A 20,061-nucleotide genomic window follows, 5' to 3' on the forward strand; every position below is an offset into this window, starting at 1 on the left:
CAATATATGTTTTACATGGTAAGATAGAGTAGTTTTCTAAGTTTTTTAAGTAAGTGTGAGAGGAATCAATCCAGGTCTCTCTGTTGAAATAACCTCAGTGACTTTCAGTGGCATATATATAGGCAAACGGAGGATTCCTTCCCCCCATCCCCCATCACTTACAGGCCCTACTGAAGCACCTTTATTTCTCTGGATCTCCCAGGGCTTGGGCCGTGGAGCCTCTCCCACTTGGGGGCTGCACCTGGTGATCACAGGGCTGACTTCCCCACCAGGCAGCCTCTTTGTTGTAGCTTTGGGATGAGTTCCAATAGGTCATCTGTAGCGGCAGCTCTTTTAGGTGGTCACACAGAAGCTAGCAAGCAACCCCCGCCTTCTACAGTGAGCTCTGCTAGACCGCCAACTTCCAGTCTAGCTCCAGGATGATCAGCTTGTCCATTGCCCGCTACTGCTCACAGATCCGGTGCTCCACCACCTCCTGCTCGCGCTGCTGAGCTGCCTGGAACGTGGGCAAGTTGTGTGCCCAGTAGGCTTGCTGGACTTCCTGGTGCTCCTGGCGCAGGGCCGCTCGGTGCTCGTACTGCAGGCGCAAGCGTTGGTTGCACAGGCTCTTCTGGGGAAGGTGCTGGATCTCCAGCAGCCCCTGCACGATCTCGAACACGGTGCTGTCGAGGAGTCCCAGGGCCAGGTCGCTGAGCGCGGCGTAGGACAGGCGCTCTTAGAAAGAGCTGGGCAGCTGCCTGACCAGGCTCAGCGGCGCTGACAGGAGCTGATAGCGCCACTCTTGCTGCGGACCCCTATCCACCGCCTCCACGAAGATGCCCGCATAGCGATCCATGGCCCCTTCACCGCACCAACAGCGGACCCGAGCGAGGCTCCCCCTAGAATTCTTTAACATTAATATTTCAAGCTAAGGAATCTACGCAAGTGTTCCTTATTTCTAATGCTTATCTGAGTTGGCCAGTAGAGTGACAGTCTTGGAACTCCAACTTAAATTATGTAATAGAATACTTAAATTTGTGATTTTAATTTGAAGTCTCACTAAATTATTTAAGAGAACTATTTCTTTTTTTCCTCCATATTTATACCTTTTTATTTATTAGACTTATATTGTTGTTAAATGCCAGGAAGTTCTATTTGTTGTCAGACAGTTCTTTAAGGAAGGAATCAAATACATTATACATATAAATGCACTTCAAAATATTTTAAAATATTCACCCCAATAAATTCAATTAAAAAGAAAATAAAATTATAAAATAAAATATTTGAAGATGTTCAATTAACCCAGTTTGTACATGAAATCAAATATTAGTCATAGGTTCCCTCAAAAGTGATCATTAAAATTTGTTAAACTTTTAAATATATTAAGATTTCAAGCCAAACTTAAAGCTTAAGGAAAAACTAATTTTCACCTTGTAACTCTAATTTAAAAGACATAATTTTAAAAACCAGCCTAAGCCTCTGATTAATCTTCCTGCCCTTGAGGATACCCTAAAAGTCTTATGAACATAGATGAGGAAACTGAGGTAGTTATTAGGCAGCAAAGCTAGAATGTGATGCCAAGTCAGCCAGCTGCAAAAACCCATGCTTTTCTCTTCATTCTTCAACTCCTTTCCCTGACAAATAATTAGACAACAGTAACATACAATTAACATAAAATCTTGAAGAGTTCTTTCTTTCTCCCATGTCCTGCAATGCCTCAGGGTTATAATTACATCATTACCCCACAGTGCAGACTGAGGGGGAGTAGGTGTTTAAGGATTGGGCTGAATTAGTATGACTTTAATTATAACATACCCTGAAAATGGCTTTTCTTACTAAATCCCCAATGTTGGCATGTGTGTATATATACTTAGCCAGTTTCTCATAAAAGTAGAGTATAAATAGAGAGAAGAAATCCAATAACCTGTGGCAGATTATTTAAACTATCAGTATGTTTGTTTTATAGATAAACTAGAGTTTCCTGTCCTTAAGCTTTTTCTTTAGATTTGTTCTGCATGTCCCTAAGAAGAGAGGTTGCATAGAAGGGTATTCCCGTTTACACATTCTAATACAAAACAAAACTGAAATCCCCAAACAGATAAGATATGATTATTCTCATTAGCAGCCAGCATATTGAAGCTCCATTCATAGCACTCAGCCCTATTATCAGGGACTGATCTCCAAGGACCTACCTAATTCTTGCAATGCTTGTCTCCCATTGTGTCTGCATTTTCTGTTAACAAGGAGGGAAACCAGTAATGATTGTTGAGGGACACAGCTGGTGGCCTTCCCGATAACCATCAAAGTTGTTCCTCCTTGTTAACAGACTCCCAGGGTTGCTCAGGTATCAGACGGCCTGCCCAAGGAAGAGCTTTGATTATTCCAGTCTTCTTTGCCAGTGATAGGTGTAGAGGTGGACATGTGGCCTCGTTGTAGCCAATGAGACACATGGGTAAGACTGCAGTAGTGGATAGGGGTCTCCCAGGAAAGATTTCTTCCCTGGTACAAGAGGGAATGCTGTGAGCAAAAGCTCCTCTGTCTATGCCCTCCTTCCTCATGGGATGCTGTCCTTTAAACAAGTGATGCTTGGAATTCCAGTAGCCCCTTTGGAATTGTCAAAGGTAAAATTTCCATATACACTTGCCTAGGAGATATCAAAACCTGTTGTTGTGTTTTATCACAACTGCTTTTAAGCAGAAGAACTCATCAAAGGACCATGAACTTTGAGAGACCTGAGGAATCAAATCCCTGCGGACTGAACTCAAGGCCCTTTGTTGATCAGTGAACATTGAGGCTGGTTTTTAACAAACCATAGACAGGCTAATGGATTTACTTTGCTCTATACAGAGTACTAGTTTTCAATCCTCAACCACCATGAGCCACTCCTTCTCATAACCTGGTGTCTTTGTTTTATTTGCTCACATGACCACAAGGGAATCACAGAGCTGATTCCCCAGCTCCCTCATTTCAAGATGTTGCTGAACCAATCCTAAAACCTTCATTGCTAGACTTCTTCTAGGTGAACTTTAAATATCATATTTTATGAGCGAGATTGACCAATACCAGCCCATGAGCCAATAAATAAAATTTTGCTGGAACACAGCCATGTTCATTTGTTCATGTATGGTCTGTGGCTACTCTCATGCTACACCAAAGGAACTGAGTAGTTGCAACAGAGACAGCATGGCCTGCAAAGCCTACAATATTTATTACCCAGCTCTTTACAGAAAAAGTTTACTAATCTCCATTTTAAGTACTGCTAGCTGGGTTTACTTGGTACATCATATTGAAAGCATGCCAAAATGATACAGCTATATTATCCAATTCCTGGATTCTCCCAGTAAGATTATGGATTATCTCACATACATCACCTAGTGGACCATGGATTGAATCTAGTACCTACTTGATTTTATACAATGGACCTCACCACTATGCAGTCATCCCAGCTCTTTTATAGGTCTGTCCCAACAGAAATAGCTCACACTTAGTCTGGAACATCCGTACAACTATTCCTTTCTCCTTGGCTAGTTTCTATGCATCTTTTATAGTTTAGATCAAATGCCATTCCTTCAAGAAAAGATTCTCTGACCCACCAAATAGGTCATGTCCTCATTTTATGGTTTCATGGGGCCATAAATTTCTTCATCATAGTACTTACCAAAATTTATAATAAGACATGAATTGTGTAATTAGTTTTTATTCATTCCTTTCCTTTTTCAGATAAAAACTCCTTTAGCACAGGGGTCATCTATCCTGTTGATGTTCTTTATCCCTAGGGTCTAGAAATACCTCATTTATAAAACACACAATATAGGTATGTGACTGAAGAATAAGTGAATGGAAGAAACAGTACAAATCATACTTTGAACTATGTGAAATCTTATAAATGTTATGTCCTTTACTAGACCATGTTCCTCTTTCAGAAATATATAAGTGTCTCAATTGTGCTAGGTTTGTGTGTTTTAATGAGTCTGAGATTGTCGTGAAAAGTATATCAAGATCTGGCACCTCAGTCACCCAATCCAGCCAGCATGCATCTTATTTTTCTAAGATGATATCCCAGTTGACTAATTCATTCACCTGGTGTCCTTGCATTTAGGTGTATCAACCTCCGCATACCCACAGAGGCAGTTCTTCCCCTCACTAGCCATGTACCCTTACAAGCTATTTACCTCTTTTTTTCACCTGTATAATGAGGGCACCATGTGTCGATTAGAGATTTCTCCTTTAGCTGTGAAAAGGATGTGTTAGCATCTGCCTAAACCAAGACACCATTACAGAAATAAAGAGGGAAGGGGAGATCAGGAATGGGCTACTGAGAGTAAAATGGATCCATAAGGAAAATGTCACTTTCAGTTATGATAGCAAGTTCTGATCCAAATCAAAATTTCAATCTCACTCCCAATTTAAAACATCTGCTTGCTCCAATGTCCCAGTTTGCAATTCTCATGATTTCCCTAAGCCATGGCCAGAAACCTGTCCTAAGGAGTGGGAACTCCATGCCTGTTGCGTATCTCGGTTCTGTTCTCCTCTCTCTCCTGGCTTTCCAGACTTGGGATGAAAGGGAGGGAAAGAGAAAGAGAGAGAAGCATAATGTCTTAGCTGCTGCTGCTGCTGCTGCTTTAGGTTCCCCGTGGCTAACACTGCCTGTCTTCCATTGGAGGCTCCACACCTTAGGCTCTGGTAGGTTGGATGTGAGGATTACTGAAAGGCCCCCAGAGGGCTGTGCAGCTCCCTGACATTTGTGAGAGTGACACACTCTAGCTGATGCCTTGCGGTCCCTCTACTACCAGCTTTTGCAGTTACCCTGTTACCATTTTCCGCTGGGTTGACTTCAAGGGTCTTTAGATCTAGTTACTTTCCACAATGTTCTCTTGGCCCATGGAAAATGCAGGCATCCCTTCCATGCCAAGTGGTGGAGTCAGGCTGCCCTGCTGCTGCATTTTCCCCTTGCCCAGCTGTTGCAAACAGCTTCTCTGGACTCCCACTTGCAGACTGCTCAGACAGGAAGTAGCCACAGCTTTCTGGGTTTGCACCTACCCTCCCACCTCTAGGGAAGGGAGTATATGTCAAGTTCCCAAGAACTTGCTCACTCTACTCCGCTTGGAGGGCAGCACCTCCATGAGCCTGGGAGTGCGTAGGACTCAATCAGCATCCAGTGTGGAGTGAAAAGCCAGGCTTGCCTCCTGATGGGCAGTCTCAGTTTCTTGAAATTGTTTACTAGAACTACTCTCACTGGACCTGAGAGACGTGTAACTTTTAGAGAACAGGAGCGACATCATAGGAGTCCCTATTCAACCAACATCTCATTAGTATGATGTTCCTATTTAAGCAAATTGAGTTTGAGTTTTTTGTCTTTTCTCATGCAGGCTGATTGGAGTGGTGTGATGTTGCAGGACTGGTCTACCATTTACTACCATCTGCCCTCACATACCCAGATTTCCTCTTTAGAATGTGACAATTCTGTCACTTTCTTTGCAGCTATCATCTGGAGTCCAGGACAAGAAAAGTCCCATTCATTATCCTGTAAAATAAATCTAAATACGTATCCATATAATATATCAGGAAATTTGGATTGTATTATTTTATTTCTTGCTTTTTCTTATTTCTTAAAAATGTGTAGTGAAATTTCCCAGGCTATTAAGTGTGCTTTGAACTGCTATTTCTAATACCTGTGAGAGAGAATCAAATAATCTCTCAAAGCGTCAGTAATACTGCGGCTGCCTCAAAAAGGGTGTGTCATCATTTTCTAGGGGGAAAAAAAGGGAAACCTCATATTAAAAGATATAGAAGCAAGAAAGAACATTAAATGTTCTGGAAATTGGAAAGAGGACAAAGAGACTTGATCTATGCAATCCTGTGAAATTCATGGGTGAGTACTTATCGTTATTATTATTATTAGTTTTATTTTTTTAAAAAAAGGAAACTGAGGCTTAGGCAGATTAAGAGATTTGTCTAAAATCAATCGGCCCATTGGTGGCAACGCCAGATTTCAAAATTGAGATTTCTGGAACCTGAGGGGAAACTGAATGTGAGAAAGAAAGGAAGAAATAAAGGAAAGCACAGCCATGACGAAGGCGAAGGGGTGCCCTATAGTGGCAGAGTGGAAAGGGAAGAAAAACCCTCGGCCGTGTTTCCAATTCAGTCCCTTTTGTTCTGAGAGAGGCCAGGGAAGTTGACCGCCAACTTCCCTCATCTGACAAGTGAAGTGTAATAAATGTGTGCTTTTCTTTTTTGTACAAATGTGAAGTCATTTCCAAAATTAGCCCTGTCCAACTGTTAAAATCCCCAAGTTCCCAAACTCTCTCAACAGGAAACAGCCGTGGACATCCAGATGTTTCTCTTCACAGTGTTTGTCTGTGTAGTGTTTACATTTATCTTTTTCTTGTTGAATTGTGACTTCATGAAATGCTTTATTATGGTGATTGATCATTTGCACAAAAGTACTGAGAAGGGGAACTGAGGGATGCATGGGCACAGGGTGACACTTGGCCCCTTAGCCAATGATCCATCTCAGAAAACCATTTCTGAGAGCCACACTTCCTGCAAAGGCTCGGAGTTAAGAAATTCACCAAATACGTGACTCAGCTGAGACTGTCTCTTTTCTGTATGAAGAGTGCTAGCACAAGAAAGAAACTTCAGTGAACACACCCTTCAGAGGTTTAGAAGGAAAATAATCTGTCTGCAATCATGGAATCTACCCAGGCCATGAATAACAAAAGAACACCTTCCTGCAGGAAGAGAGCTGAACAGAAGCTTGGGGTGGTAGATAATAAATATAAGCTATCACCTTGGATACCATTAGCTATCTCTTACCTGTGTCAGGAACTGGGCTATAAGAAGTAAGTATTTGGCATATATACCTTAGTTAATCCTCCTAACAGCCTTAAGGAGGAAGTTCTATTTTCATGCCCTGTTTGTAGATAAGGAAACTGAAACCAAAGAGAGGTTAAACAACCTAAAAGTTCTTACACCTAGTAAGTAGCTAAACTGGGATTCAAACCTCAGTCGGTCTACCTCCATCCAAAGAGATTATGCATTTAATGAACCACTTTATTCTGAATGCAATGCTACATCATTTTGTTTTAGAAAATAAAAGTTTTTCAAAAGGCGATGGACCAACTTTTTTGATTCTCCAAGGAGGAGATGAGGTTTTGCCTCAGTTTCTAACAATGCCAGGATGGCCATTCTCTCTCTCTGTAACTGTTTCCTGAGAGGCGTTCTCCATTCTCCTCTAGGGCAGCTCTTTGGCTTAGGCAGTGTGATCACCTCGGATCACCTTTGTCTTCCTTTGGGGCTGCCATTGTCTCACTTTCTTTCAACCCCAAAGAAAGATATAAAAGACAAACAGCACATACCTAGAAGGTCACAGTGATTAGAAATGGAATAAAAACCAAAAACAGATAAAGTATTGGGTTCTGGAAGGCTTCTCCGGCCAGGTAACAGGTGATCAAAGAGATAACTTATCCAACTGATACCACATTTGATGAATTAGTCTTTCTCCTCCCCCTTTAATTATGATCTTAGCCCAAACTCTGTGCTGTTAGGCCCGCTCTCAAAGGGAGGGAAGGAAGAAAAAATGGAGATAAATATAACCAACTTTATGTGGATCTGTTATGTCTCATTAGCAATTTTATGGTTTTGGTGAAGAGTAATACTTAGGACAGAAAAGACATTTTCTCTTTCTATTTTTTTTTTAACTGAATGTTTAATTGGTTTGTCCCCTTTGGCCTAGCTAGAGAAACGCCTATATCCCACATGCACATACTGTATGTAAGAATGGGCGTAAACAAAGTCACACATCTGCTCACCAGACCTGCCCCTCAGTCTTCTTAAGCACCAGGGAAGCATCTCAAGTTAGTCTTCAGTTTGACTTTGCAGGAATGCTGGGTTCACTGTAGCGTTTTTGCCTCTCACCTTTCCTGGGAGTTTATAGGGGGCTTTGAAGTCCCTCTGAACAAACAGGGTCTCTGTGTTTCACTCATTGCTGAGCCAACCCTGGGGCCTTGGTTCCATCAGCTCCTTATTAAGTGTTTAGTAATTTCAGTTTCCACCTTTTGGTCTTTCTCGCTTTGCAAACATCTGGAGAGAATTAGCTCCCAGGCCTCTGTAACATACCCATTTTGTGGTTCTAGGGAGAGTTGTGTGTTAGGGGATGTTGTTGCCCTTAACGAGCTTTCTTTATGGTTCTTAACTGTAAAAGGTACCCTCGTTAATATTAATAGACAAAGAGAAAGCAAGGCCACTCGCCCCTATTTAGCTGTTGCCTTCTTGACTGTTAGTGAGACTTTCATGCTGAAAAGGAAAGAATAAATAGCATGAAAATGAGAATGAAGTACAAGATAAAAAATATATATACATATATACATATATATAAAAACAATAATTATAGCAACAATAATGTCCAGGCACTTAAAACCAATGTAAGTCCATACCTCCACGATTCATATAACTGTTAGCTACATTTGGCTTTTGAGTCCTAGTACATATTAAGATTTACTGTTTGTGTAAAACACACACTAGATTTGGAAGACTTAGTATAAAAAATGTAAAATATCTCATTAATAATTTTATATAGATTATAGGTTGAAATTATTATAATCAGGAGATATAAGGTTAAAATTAATTTTACTTGTTTATGTTGACTTTTTTAATGTGATTATTAGAAATTTTTTAATTATACAAGTGGCTTGCCATTGTGGTTTGTATCAGGTTTCTATTGGACAGCTGTGCACCAAAGGATCAGACAAATTATTTAACAGAAAATGACTAGGACTTGCAAGAATCCCATCTTTGGGAATCCATGTGTCATCAAAGTGAACAGGAAAGGAATCAAAAGAAGGAGTAAGAAAATGTCCTGATTTTCAACAAACAAGAAGAGCTACCTATCAGAAGGTGCTGATTGGTTAAGTTTTTGTTCTCAGAACAAAATTCTAGATTCAATTATTAAATCCAAAATTTACAAGCAAACTAGAAAACATGTAGATGATTACAGAAATTGGTTGAGTACACTAAAAACAAGGCAAACCTCACAGTCAAGATGGCAGCATAGGTAAATATGGCTTGCTTCCTCACACAAACACATTGAAATCACAGCTAAAATGCACAACAACCATCACTCTGAACCATCAGAAATTGAATTGAATGGAAGTCTGGCAACTATGGAAGTAAAGAAACCACATCCATCCAGACTGGTAGGACGGGCACAGATGTGGAACAGGCTGGTCCCACATCCACATGTGGTGGATAAAAATTCAGTAGGGATATCTTGGGAGTGAGGAGTCCCAGTCACACACCAAGCTCCCCAGCTCAGGGTACTAGTGCCAAGAAGATCCCATAACTTCTGGCTGCAAAAACAAGTGGGGATTGAGTTGGTGGAAGAAACTTCTGGAGTCTCAAGCAGTTCCTCTTAAATAACACACACATGGACTTATTCAGCTTCACTTGCTCTGAATTCCAAAACCAGGGTAGCAGCTTGAAAGACAACAGTGACATATAGGGAGAAACTGAAGTGCCTGGCATCAAGGCAAGGGGACAACTTTCTCCCAGACAAAAAGGTAAGCAGAGGCCATTGCCCTTTTCTGAACCCTCCCCCAGCAGAGCCGCAGAGCCAGCAGGCTGGTGCCATATCTGAGGTTCCATCAACCTTGTAAACACTGTTTGCCCCACCATGGAGATCCCCTGAGACTCCATCCCACCCAGCTTATGGGCCCATCCAAGCTGCTTTTCCATATGACTGACTGGTCTTGGCTTATGCTTCACAACTTCCTAAATCTCATCAAACAAGCAACAGCCAGCCTCAGTGAGCTCTCAGCTCCCCATACTTCTTGCTAAGTGGCCCCCAACCCAGCACTAGCAGAAGCCAGCCTAGATTCACAGCTTGGCTTCACCTGGGAATCTTCACAAGCAGCAGCCATTTCAGATTACTTTATAACTCAGGCAGGGTGGCCCCAGGCAAAATACAGGTGGGGGCTGACTTTGGCCTGTACCACCCAGGAAACTCCAGAACCTGCATACTCAGTGGACAGCTACAGACCACATTAGAGCACACTGCCCTACCTCTACACAGCTGATCCTCTACAGAGAATGGAGGGTGGTATTCAGTGGTCATGGCCAGTCTTTGCAGGTGACTGGCCTGGGTAAATCCCTCCCATTGACCTCTCAACAGTAACCAAGACTCAACTACAAGAGGAGGGTATACTGAGCCCACATGATGGGCACACCTTGAGTACGCAGCTTAGGTGATTGGAGAGATTGTGCTGCTGGACCCTACAGGACACCTATTATACTAAGCCACGCTACCAAGATAGGGAGTCAGAGCGGCTCTACCTAATACATAGAAACAAACACAGGGAGGCTGCCAAAAAGAGGAGACAAAGAAACGTGGCCCAAATGAAAGAACAGATCAAAACTCCAGAAAAAAGAACTAAACAAAAGGGAGATAAGCAATCTATCAGATGCAGAGTTCAAAACACTAGCTATAATATACTCAAGGAACTTGGTGAGGACCTCAACAGCATAAAAAAGATCCAGTCAGGAATGAAGGATACACTAATTGAAATAAAGAAAAATTTACAAGGAAACATTAGAGTGGATGAAGCCAAGAATCAAATCAATAATTTGGAACATAAAGAAGTGAAAAACAATGACTCAGACACAAAGAAGAAAAAAAGGAATAAAAAAAAATGAGGATAGTTTAAACAGCTTCTGGGACAACTTTAAGAGGTCCGACATTTGCTTCATAGGAGTGCTGGAAGGAGAAGAGAAAGACCAAGAAATTGGAAATCTCCTTGAAAAAATAGTGAAAAAAAACTTCCCTAACTTGATGAAGGAAATAGACATCAAGTCCATGAGGCACAGAGAGTATCAAACAAAATGAATGCGAAGAGGTCCACTCCCAGACACATCATAATTAAAATGAGAAAAGTTAAAGATAGAGAATCTTCAGAGCAGCAGGAGAAAAGAAGTTAGTTACCTACAGGGGAGTTCCCATAAGACTGTCAGCTAACTTCTTGAAAGAAACTTTGCAGGCTAGAAGGGATTGGCAAGAAATATTCAAAGTCATGAAAATCAGAGACCTACCACCAAGAGTACTCCACCCAGCAAAGACATAATTTAGAATCGAAGAGCAGATAAAGATAAAGGGCTAGATAAGAAAAAACTAAAGAAATTCATCATCACCAAACCATTATTATATGAAAATGCTAAAGGGACTTATTTAAGAAAAAGAACAAGATCCAAACTATGAACAATAAAATGGCAATAGATATGTATCTATCAACAACTGAACCTTAGAAACAAACTAAGCAAACAAGAAGAACAGAAACAGAACTATGGATATGTAGTGTTTTGATTGTTGCCAGATGGAAGGTAGGTATGGGGGAACGGGTGAAGAGGTGAGGAGATTAAGAAGTACAAATAGGTAGTTACAGAATAGCCATGGGGATATAAAATACAGTATAAGAAATAGAGTAGCCACAGAATTTACATGCATGACCCATGGACATGAACAATGGTGTGGGGATAGCCTAAAGGAGTAGTATATCCTGGGTGGAGGAAGCAAAGGGAGAAAAATTGTAATAGCATAATCAATAAAACATAATTAAAAAAATAAAAACATGCCATAAGACATTAAATTCACTACCATTTTGATTAAGAGGTAGTGACAAATAGCGTATTGGATAATAGTAACCAGGTAACACTACGACTGATTGAATATTTTTATTCAGCCTTAAAAATCTATCTTTAGAAAAGCCTATAGTTTGGGTCACAAAACTAAAATATTAATTAAATTAACATGATGGATACCAAAATCAGTACTCAAAAAGTAATGCATCATAATGAGAACATGACATATAAACACCATAAATGTAAAGTGCTGAGTTCATAAAATGAATTAAGTACAGTACAGCACTAAGGTGGCTCAGCTTGAAAGTGATGCCAATGGAAAAAATTAATTTTTTAAGTACCACACAAACTAAATGTGTAATATGCTTGTGGTAAAATATCATAAGGAAGTAGTAGTCTCCTTTATCATACTGAACTAGCTAAATATAGAATATTTTGTTCTGTCCTGGATCACCACAATGGTGAGGCGGTCTTAGCTGTTGGGAAATGAAGGCCTGAGACAGAGGAGCTCTGAGGGGCACGGTCGCAGTGCTCGATGCTGCCACTTGGAGGGTATGCAGACATTCTGCTTTGATACAAAAAACAAACAGATCCAAGAACGATCTGTGGAAGTTACAGAAAAAGAAGGCACAGATCATTATGAAGAAGAATTTGTGAAAAACCTTGGAGTTCTCCATGGGAAAGCCTGGCTGGAAGACAATAAATGCACTCCATATCCTTAAGTGTGTTCTGTAGAGACCAGATAGACATTCACCGGGAATGTTAAAGAAGATACTTGTACATTAGAAGGGAGGTTAAACTAAGTGAGATCTTTAAATTTCCAATTCTAAGGCTAGAAATCCTGTTATAATTATAGGGAATCTTAAGATACTCTAGCAGGGTTGTCCAACATTTTGTCATCTCTGGGCCACACTGGAAGAAAAATATTTAACATGTGGGCCATACATTAAATATATTGTGACATGTAATCACAAAAAAAAAACCTCATAATGTTTTAAGCAAATTTATGATTTTGTGTTGGGCTGCATTCATAGCCATCCTGGGACACATGTGGCCCACAGGTTGGATACCCCTGCCAGGCTTCTGCTTTGGTGAAATCAACCTATCATCTGGAAGCTTCCTGCAAATGATGATGCACCAGAAATTAGACTATCAAGAAAATTAGCACACAACTGGCTCTCCCTCTGTGTGTTTGGTGGTGGGAAGGGAGCAAAGCCCTGATTTGTAGTGTTTGCCAATTTCTGTGGTGTAAATACTCCTGCTGCAGCAAAATTTAAGCTACCCATAGTTTAACAACCGGCTGGCAAATTTCCTGAAAATTTAACACAGTTCTCACAAGCCAGTATGAACTGGTTCCAGTATACCACTGCTAGCACACCACTGAGCAGTCAGAATGTGATGTCAGCAGACAGAATCAATCAATCAATCAATTTTTTTGTTGTTGTTTTTTAATGTTCGTTATGGACTGTACACCCAGAAAGTGTTAATAATATGCAACATGGTCCTTTCCCTCAAAGAACTTAAGGCCAATTAGGGGAGGGGGAAAAGTTGGGAGCAGAGAGGCAGGGACAAAGATTAACACACAGAAAAAAATAGAGTATGTTAGGACATGGACCAGTGCTGACCATATAGATCTGTGCTAGTGGAGCCTGGAAAATAATGAAGGGACAAAATTTAATGTTTATGGAGAATTGAAATGTTTCATGTGCTGTGTACAGAGCCACAATTTCTTGTATTTTAAGAAACATAATCATAAGCCTGTAAGGTAGTCATTGTGCCATTGTATGGATCAGAAATCAAATAGCTCAAAATATCAAGACTCAAAAATTTCAAAACTCGTACCTGAGGCCACACCACTGGTAGGAGCACAAGTCCACCTGAATCTACATACACATCAAATACATTCCACCATTTCATCCTTTGCATTGTCAGGGAAGAAGGAGGTAAGACTGAAGCCTAGCTGGAAAGACAGAGAGAATTTAAATGCCTCCTTAGAAACTAGCGGTCTGCAATGCAGAGGAAGTGTCCCACCCGCCCGCTGGGCAGCCCTGCTAGGGCTGACCGCAACAGTTTCTCTGCAAAGGTGTCACTTCTGAGGACTCCGAGGGCAAGGCGGAGCCAACTCCGAGGAGGGCTCCCTAAGCCCCGCCCACTGCGCTGAAACACTTCTATGAAATGCCACTCTATGGAACTGACTTAGATGTGGGGTTTGAGTTTTTGTTCAGAATTCCAGCAGTGCCAGTTAGAAAAGTAAATAGCTCCCTGAGCGTTAGTTTCTCCTAAATGACAAGAAATACTCATTCAAACTTTGTTGAAATTAAATGTGTTAATTAAAAAAAAAAAACAAAAAACAACACTTAGCACAATGCCAAGCACTGAGTAAGCATTCAATAAATATTAAATTCCTTTCCCTCCTCGTAGGTACATGGTTGTCATGGTTGTCTCCCTGGCTGGGCTGTCCTACGTATCTTTGAGTCCCCAGTAACAAATTCAGTGCCTGGCCAAAGGAAAAAAAAGATAAACCTTGTTTAGTCACAGTGCTGATTCATTACCATCACTCTGGCCCAGAAATTCCTTTTACAGTAAATAAAACAAATACATATGCACATTTGAAAATCCACTCCAGTGTTCAGAAGTCAGTGTTTGCTCTTCTCAGGCTGGTCATTCCATGAAGATGAGGGAGAGCCAGCTCCCCAACAAGGCTTCCCAGTTTCCCACTCTCTGCAAACTGAAAGCTGCCTCTGTTTACTCCAATAAGGAGTCATCTGTTACTCCAATAAGGTGTCATCTTTCTGCCGTGATCTTTCAATTCTAGTCAGCTGTCTGTCCCATCCCACTAACAAGTGACAGTGCTGGGGTTGCCGCTAAGGGTCCAAGGAAGAATGTCTTGCTGGATGCTTGAGGGTAGCTCAAGGTTAGTTCAGCCAACGTGACCAGTGGGAACGGTCCTGGGGCTGTTTGGGAGATTTTTATGAAGGGCCTCATGACCATTGACCATGGTGACCATCGACCATGGTGACCATCACTGCATCAAAAAGATTGACCAGTAATTGAAAGAATGGGAGCTGAAGGAACTGCAGCCTCAGGTGGTTGTGACTTCAGGTGGTCTGAAGAGAATAGAAGAGTGGTTGGCAATGCACAGAGCTCTGGAGGATGAAGCAAAGGCACCCAACCATGCTAATTCACCCTTTTCTATAATCCACCCCTCCGCCAACCCAGTGCAGTTTGCCAGGGTGTGCCCACAGGCACTCCCTACATGTGTGCGGCAGCAGCCAACCAGGAAATCCACCTATGTATTTGCTGTGGAAGCTGGCTCTGATTTTAGCAAACAGCACGAGCAGTTGTCTGGTTTTTATTAAATTCCATAAGCAAAAGAGTAATTCATACCCCAAAATGTTACAGACTTGCTATTTACATAGTGAAACTCTGATTGAAAACTGTTTTGTCCTTTTCTGTTTTTCTCTATTTTGCAATTTTTTTTTAACAAGCATGGAGTACTTTTTAAAAAAAAGAGAGAAGAATAGTTGCCTGTCAGAACAGAAGAATAGGCACAAAAATCTCTATTGCTAGATGCTTTGGGAACCATATTCTTATTTCTCTGTTGGTCAGAAAGTCGTCTTATTGGGACACTTTCCCCCACTTGCTCTGAATTTGAGTGAACTTTGTTCTGAGACTGCCAACTGAAGACTAGGATATACATATTATAATTAGAGGAGTAAGTAATTGATTGAATTCCCTAGCACCTACTGCAGTTTAAGTTCTAGGTTATGTGCTTGGAAAATGATGGTCTTTCAAAATCTGGGCTTTCTCAGCATGAAATGACAAGATACTCATATATGACAGCTCTTTGTCCAATCATTTATTGAGCATCAGTTGTGCACCAGGCACTGTGCTAGGCACTGAAGATACAACAGTCATTTATGTCTTCCCTCCAATTAGGACAGTAGGTAGGAAAACTGATGCGGTCCCAATGGGTAAGTAATGCACAAGAGGGTGTGGGTGAGAGGTCGTAGGACAGGTTTCATAGAGGCCAAGACATTTCAACAGTCTTCACATTAGTGGGCTTTTGCTTAGCAGAGCAGACATGGTTGGGTGGTAAAGGGGTAGGTAGAGGTAAGGAGAGTCTGGCTGCGGGAAAAGATGTATAAAGGCATGGAAACATGATCAGCACCCCAGGATCTAACTCTTAAACGGTTCTCAAAGACAACCATTCTTGTCTCAATGACAAGAAGCTAGGTTAGCAGGCCACTATGAGCCCCAACTCCATCAAACACACATTAGCCCTGCCATGTACCCAGCATGAATATGGTAGGTGATACAAAAAAAAAAACAACAAAAAAATGATATTATCATCCCAAAGTGCTTGATGATCAGAGAGTTATCTTACTGTGATGCTTCCTATTCTTCTGATGAAATTGTAGACTAAAATTTAAACTCTGAAGTTGCCTGTTCAAGAATAAAAAATTAGGATTAACATAATAAACACTTAAGTTTTGCGTAGTCCACTGGAGATTCTAAGATGGCTTTTCCCAACAGAAATCGAAATCTGGGTACTGTCCTGCTACCCAGACAGGTGGCAAAGTGCGTAGTCCACTGGAGATTCTAAGATGGCTTTTCCCAACAGAAATCGAAATCTGGGTACTGTCCTGCTACCCAGACAGGTGGCAAAGGAAAGAGGGTGGTTGGAGCACCAGCTATGCTGGCTTGTATCTTCAGTGGCCTCCCAGTTCCAGAAACAGAAATCATTGTAAGGCAATTTTAATATTTACTGAGCTCTCTTCAAGCATGTTAAAGAGAATCTCAAATGTACAACAAAACATCTGAACATTGCCTCCACCCCCACCCCCGCCTTTTTAGTCATATATGTCACACATTTACAGCTCTCTCCTCCTAATTTCTTCCCTTCTTCTCCCTGTATTCTTCCAAATTTTCTTAAACCCAACTACAAAGGCACTCATCCCCAGCTCCCTTCTCCTTTCTGGACTGATTCCTCCTGTGGCCGGTAGCTCCTTCTCACCTTTCTAAAGTGAATCAGTTTCTCCTTTTCTGGCCTACTACTCCAATCAGCGCCACAGCCTTTTTATATGTGTGGCAGAAGTTGAATAAGCAGAGTGGAGGGACGCTTTGCAGAGGCTGGAATACCCAGGAGAAAGATTGGTTTTCCTGTCACCTGAACAGCAAGCATTTTTAGCCCCTGCGGGCAAAGTTTCTCTCTGGTGGTTTCTATATTTTAGGCCTTGATCACCCTAAAAACATAGGGCTTCCCATATCAGAGAAGCTTGATGTAAAATTACCTTCGTAAGTTTGTTTTCCCTTAACTTATTTCTTTCTCTTTTACACATAGCAAGTTTGAGTCTCATTTCTTTACTTAATACAAGGTGGTTAACTACAATATACTACTCATTTAATGCCTGTCTTCCCCACCCACCCGCAGGGAAGGGGCCTATCAGCACTGTCCCTGGAGAATGAAATGCATTTTACTGTTTTTAGTATTGGTTGAAGTGAAGTCAGCATGAATGTAACTTTCTCAAAGGATCTTTTAGTTTCTGAACCGCATGTGAACCAAATGTCTTTGAAGTCATGAAACCTGGAGCATACACAATTGCACCTGCCTGAAGCCACCCTATGAATGGGTGGCCAGCAACCTTCCCCCCTCTATAAGATTTTCTCCAATGCAAGCCAAGGATCTTTGAGTACAGAAAAAGCCATTTATTTTTTTCTTTTCTCCGAGGGAAGTGGCCAGATGCAAACTTTTCAGACCCAAACACTCACTGCTGCGAGCCCATGCTGGCATTTGAAGAGTTAATCTGCTGCCACCTAGTGGCTCTCGACCGGCGAACCCGGCTCACGTGAGAAGGATGAGTGAAGGTGACTGGGTGGAGCTGCTGTGCTGCAGGGGTTAGGCTCCAAGTGGCCATGTCTTTCCACCTCAGAGTTGGCTTTTTCAATTCAAACATATTCTCTCTCTCTCTCCCTCCCTCCCTCCCTCCCTCTCTCTCTCTCTCACGCGCGCACGCGCGCACAGGCGCGTGCAACTGGGTCGTTTCCTGTAGACCTGAGGCAAAGCAGTAGTACAGGCTAGGATTTCTTGCAAGTTTTCCGCTGTGGGGTGCCGCAACAGCTGTGACCCTGGCTTGATTTTGATGTAGACTTCAAGGGCCCCGTCCCCAGCGGGGGAAACATTTTTACCTCAGGAGCCTATTCACATTGGTAGCCTTGGCAGGGAAAGTTCCAGAAGCTTTGATTACACAAATACCTCTGCTAGGTATAGGCCCCATCTTGGCAACCTGGGGAGAGAGAATGTGCACGTGGGCTGATTAAACCAAATGACCCGTTTCCTTTGCTGGGGCTGGGGGCTGGGGGCCTTCAGCTTAGAAATGATTTTTCTCCTTGGCTGTGTTGCCTGGAAACTTGGAGGGTTTAATTAGGACTGGGGAGGTTTTTGGCTTCTGCAGCTGCCTCTGCTCTCCCCCAGGGTTACTGTGTTACTGTGTGAGTGTGTGTGCGTGTCCCCTGCAGTGCAGGCCAAAGCTGTCTGGAGAAGTGAATTGTGGACCATGGCAGATGTGACTCTTTTCATTTCAATTGATTTCAGTTAATAACTTTTAACCTTCTGAACCACAGAGAGGCTGCGTGTGGTTTATGTATCATGTACCGGAGCCTGAACAACAGGGTGGAAGTGGTAGCTATTACCTTATTGCCTACATCTATCCAGGGCCAATCTTTGGAAAATTTTCTTAATGTTCCCAAGCAAGTTCAAGAAGGACTGCCCTGGGTCCATGTCTCCCTGGCTCTGTGAGTTCCATGGAAGGAGTAAAACAAAGCCCTGCCTGCCCCAGTGCACTCAGCCTGCTTTGTTGGAGAAAATCTTGGAGCAAACAAATTTAAATGCAATATTTTTAAATTTTTTATTAACCCCAATATCCTTTATTAACCTTGATATTACCAGTTATCCTTTCCTTTAGATATTTTGAAGGATGGAGGTAGAAGAATTTTCTTTCCATTTTTCTTTGCTATGTGTACATGTTTGCATTTGTTTATTTTTCAACTACAAACATAATACATAAATATGTTCCCGTTATAGAAGAATTAAAGAGAGAAATATAGCCCATCTTGCTCAAAGTCAGATTTTCCAGCTAGGGTTAAGATAAATGTAGGCACATTTGGGCCCTTACCCTCTTTCCTCCTTCCCCCGTTTCTTTCCTCCCTTCCTCTCTTCCTTCCTTCGGAGGAAGATTCAGAGACATGGCCCTTCCCTTTACGGAGTGCACAGAAACGAGCCATCACATTCCATGTATATCCTAGAGCTGCCATAACAAAGTAACACAGATTGAGTGACTTGGACAATAGGGAGGTATTGCCTCAGTGTTCTGCAGACTGGAAGTCAAGATCAAGGTGTCAGGGGGGTTGGTTCCTTCTGCAGGGTGCCTCTTCCCTGCCTTCGGAGAGTTTGTCGGCAGTGCTTGGTGTTTGCTTGCGATGCATCACGCTGACCTCCAACTGGAGTTGGCCATTGCAGGTTAGCACGCGGCTTTATTGATTCAGTGGGCTTGGTCAGCCACCAGTCTTTCACAGCATTTCTGCTATTTTCACCTTTTCCACCCTTGTTTTTGTATTAGTGGGTTTCAGGAAGGAAGGGGGCTAAATATATTTATGTGTCCAATTTGCCAACTTTAACTCTGAAGCCATTCTTGTCTTTTAACCAACATGTTTGGAGATGTTTTTAAACCCCAAAGGAGTGATCCTACTCCTGGGCTATCTGGAAGTTGTAGGTGAGATTAGGAAGGAAAAAAAAGACTTTGGTATGCTCTGTGTAATCAACAAACACACGCACACGCACAAACACACCCAACTTGATGTCCACTCTGCATAACCTACAGCCAACCCAAGCTGAATTTTTGGATTCACTAGCACCAGATTCTTATTTTGTTCTTTGTGTAATTTTCTTACATTCCCCAATTTCTCCCCCTCTCCAACTTATTTTTGACAGTACAGACAGCCAAAGCATTCTTTCTAAAAATGCAAATCCAATTATTGTATGTCATCCCCCTACTTCACAACATTCAATGTCTTCTCTTTAACTTAGAATAAAATCCAAAACTCTACTCTCGTCCTGGGAACCCTCCTCCAGCCTGGGCCCTGACTGCATGTCCATTCTCATGTGAGTCTCCCCTCCCGTGCTTAGCTTTGGCTTCCTCGGCCATTTCTCATTTCCATTGGGCCTTTGAACATGCTCTCTCCTCTGTCTCAAAAGCTGGCTCCCTCAGCCCCCCAGGGGAACTTGCTCTGACTACCCCTTAGCCCGCCCCACATATAATAGGTTAAATCCTGCATTTAACAGTCCCATGACATCTTGTCCTTTTGCTCTGATAGCAGTTAGCTACATACCTGTGCTAAACTGGGAGCATCATGAACACAGGATCTTTTTCCGTCATGTTCACAATATAACCCTGG

At 42.0% G+C, this 20,061-nt stretch overlaps 1 pseudogene; it reads right to left on the reverse strand.

The window, feature by feature from the left end:
* Nucleotides 1–248: 248 nt before the first annotated feature.
* On the reverse strand, nucleotides 249–835 carry LOC129070821 (protein DGCR6-like; annotated as a pseudogene).
* Between the last annotated feature and the right edge of the window lie 19,226 nt (nucleotides 836–20,061).

Source organism: Pteronotus mesoamericanus, unplaced genomic scaffold (assembly GCF_021234165.1).
Source record: "Pteronotus mesoamericanus isolate MK-2021 breed Mesoamerican mustached bat unplaced genomic scaffold, CSHL_Meso_final contig_105, whole genome shotgun sequence".
In the NCBI taxonomy this organism is placed as follows: Eukaryota; Metazoa; Chordata; class Mammalia; order Chiroptera; family Mormoopidae; genus Pteronotus; species Pteronotus mesoamericanus.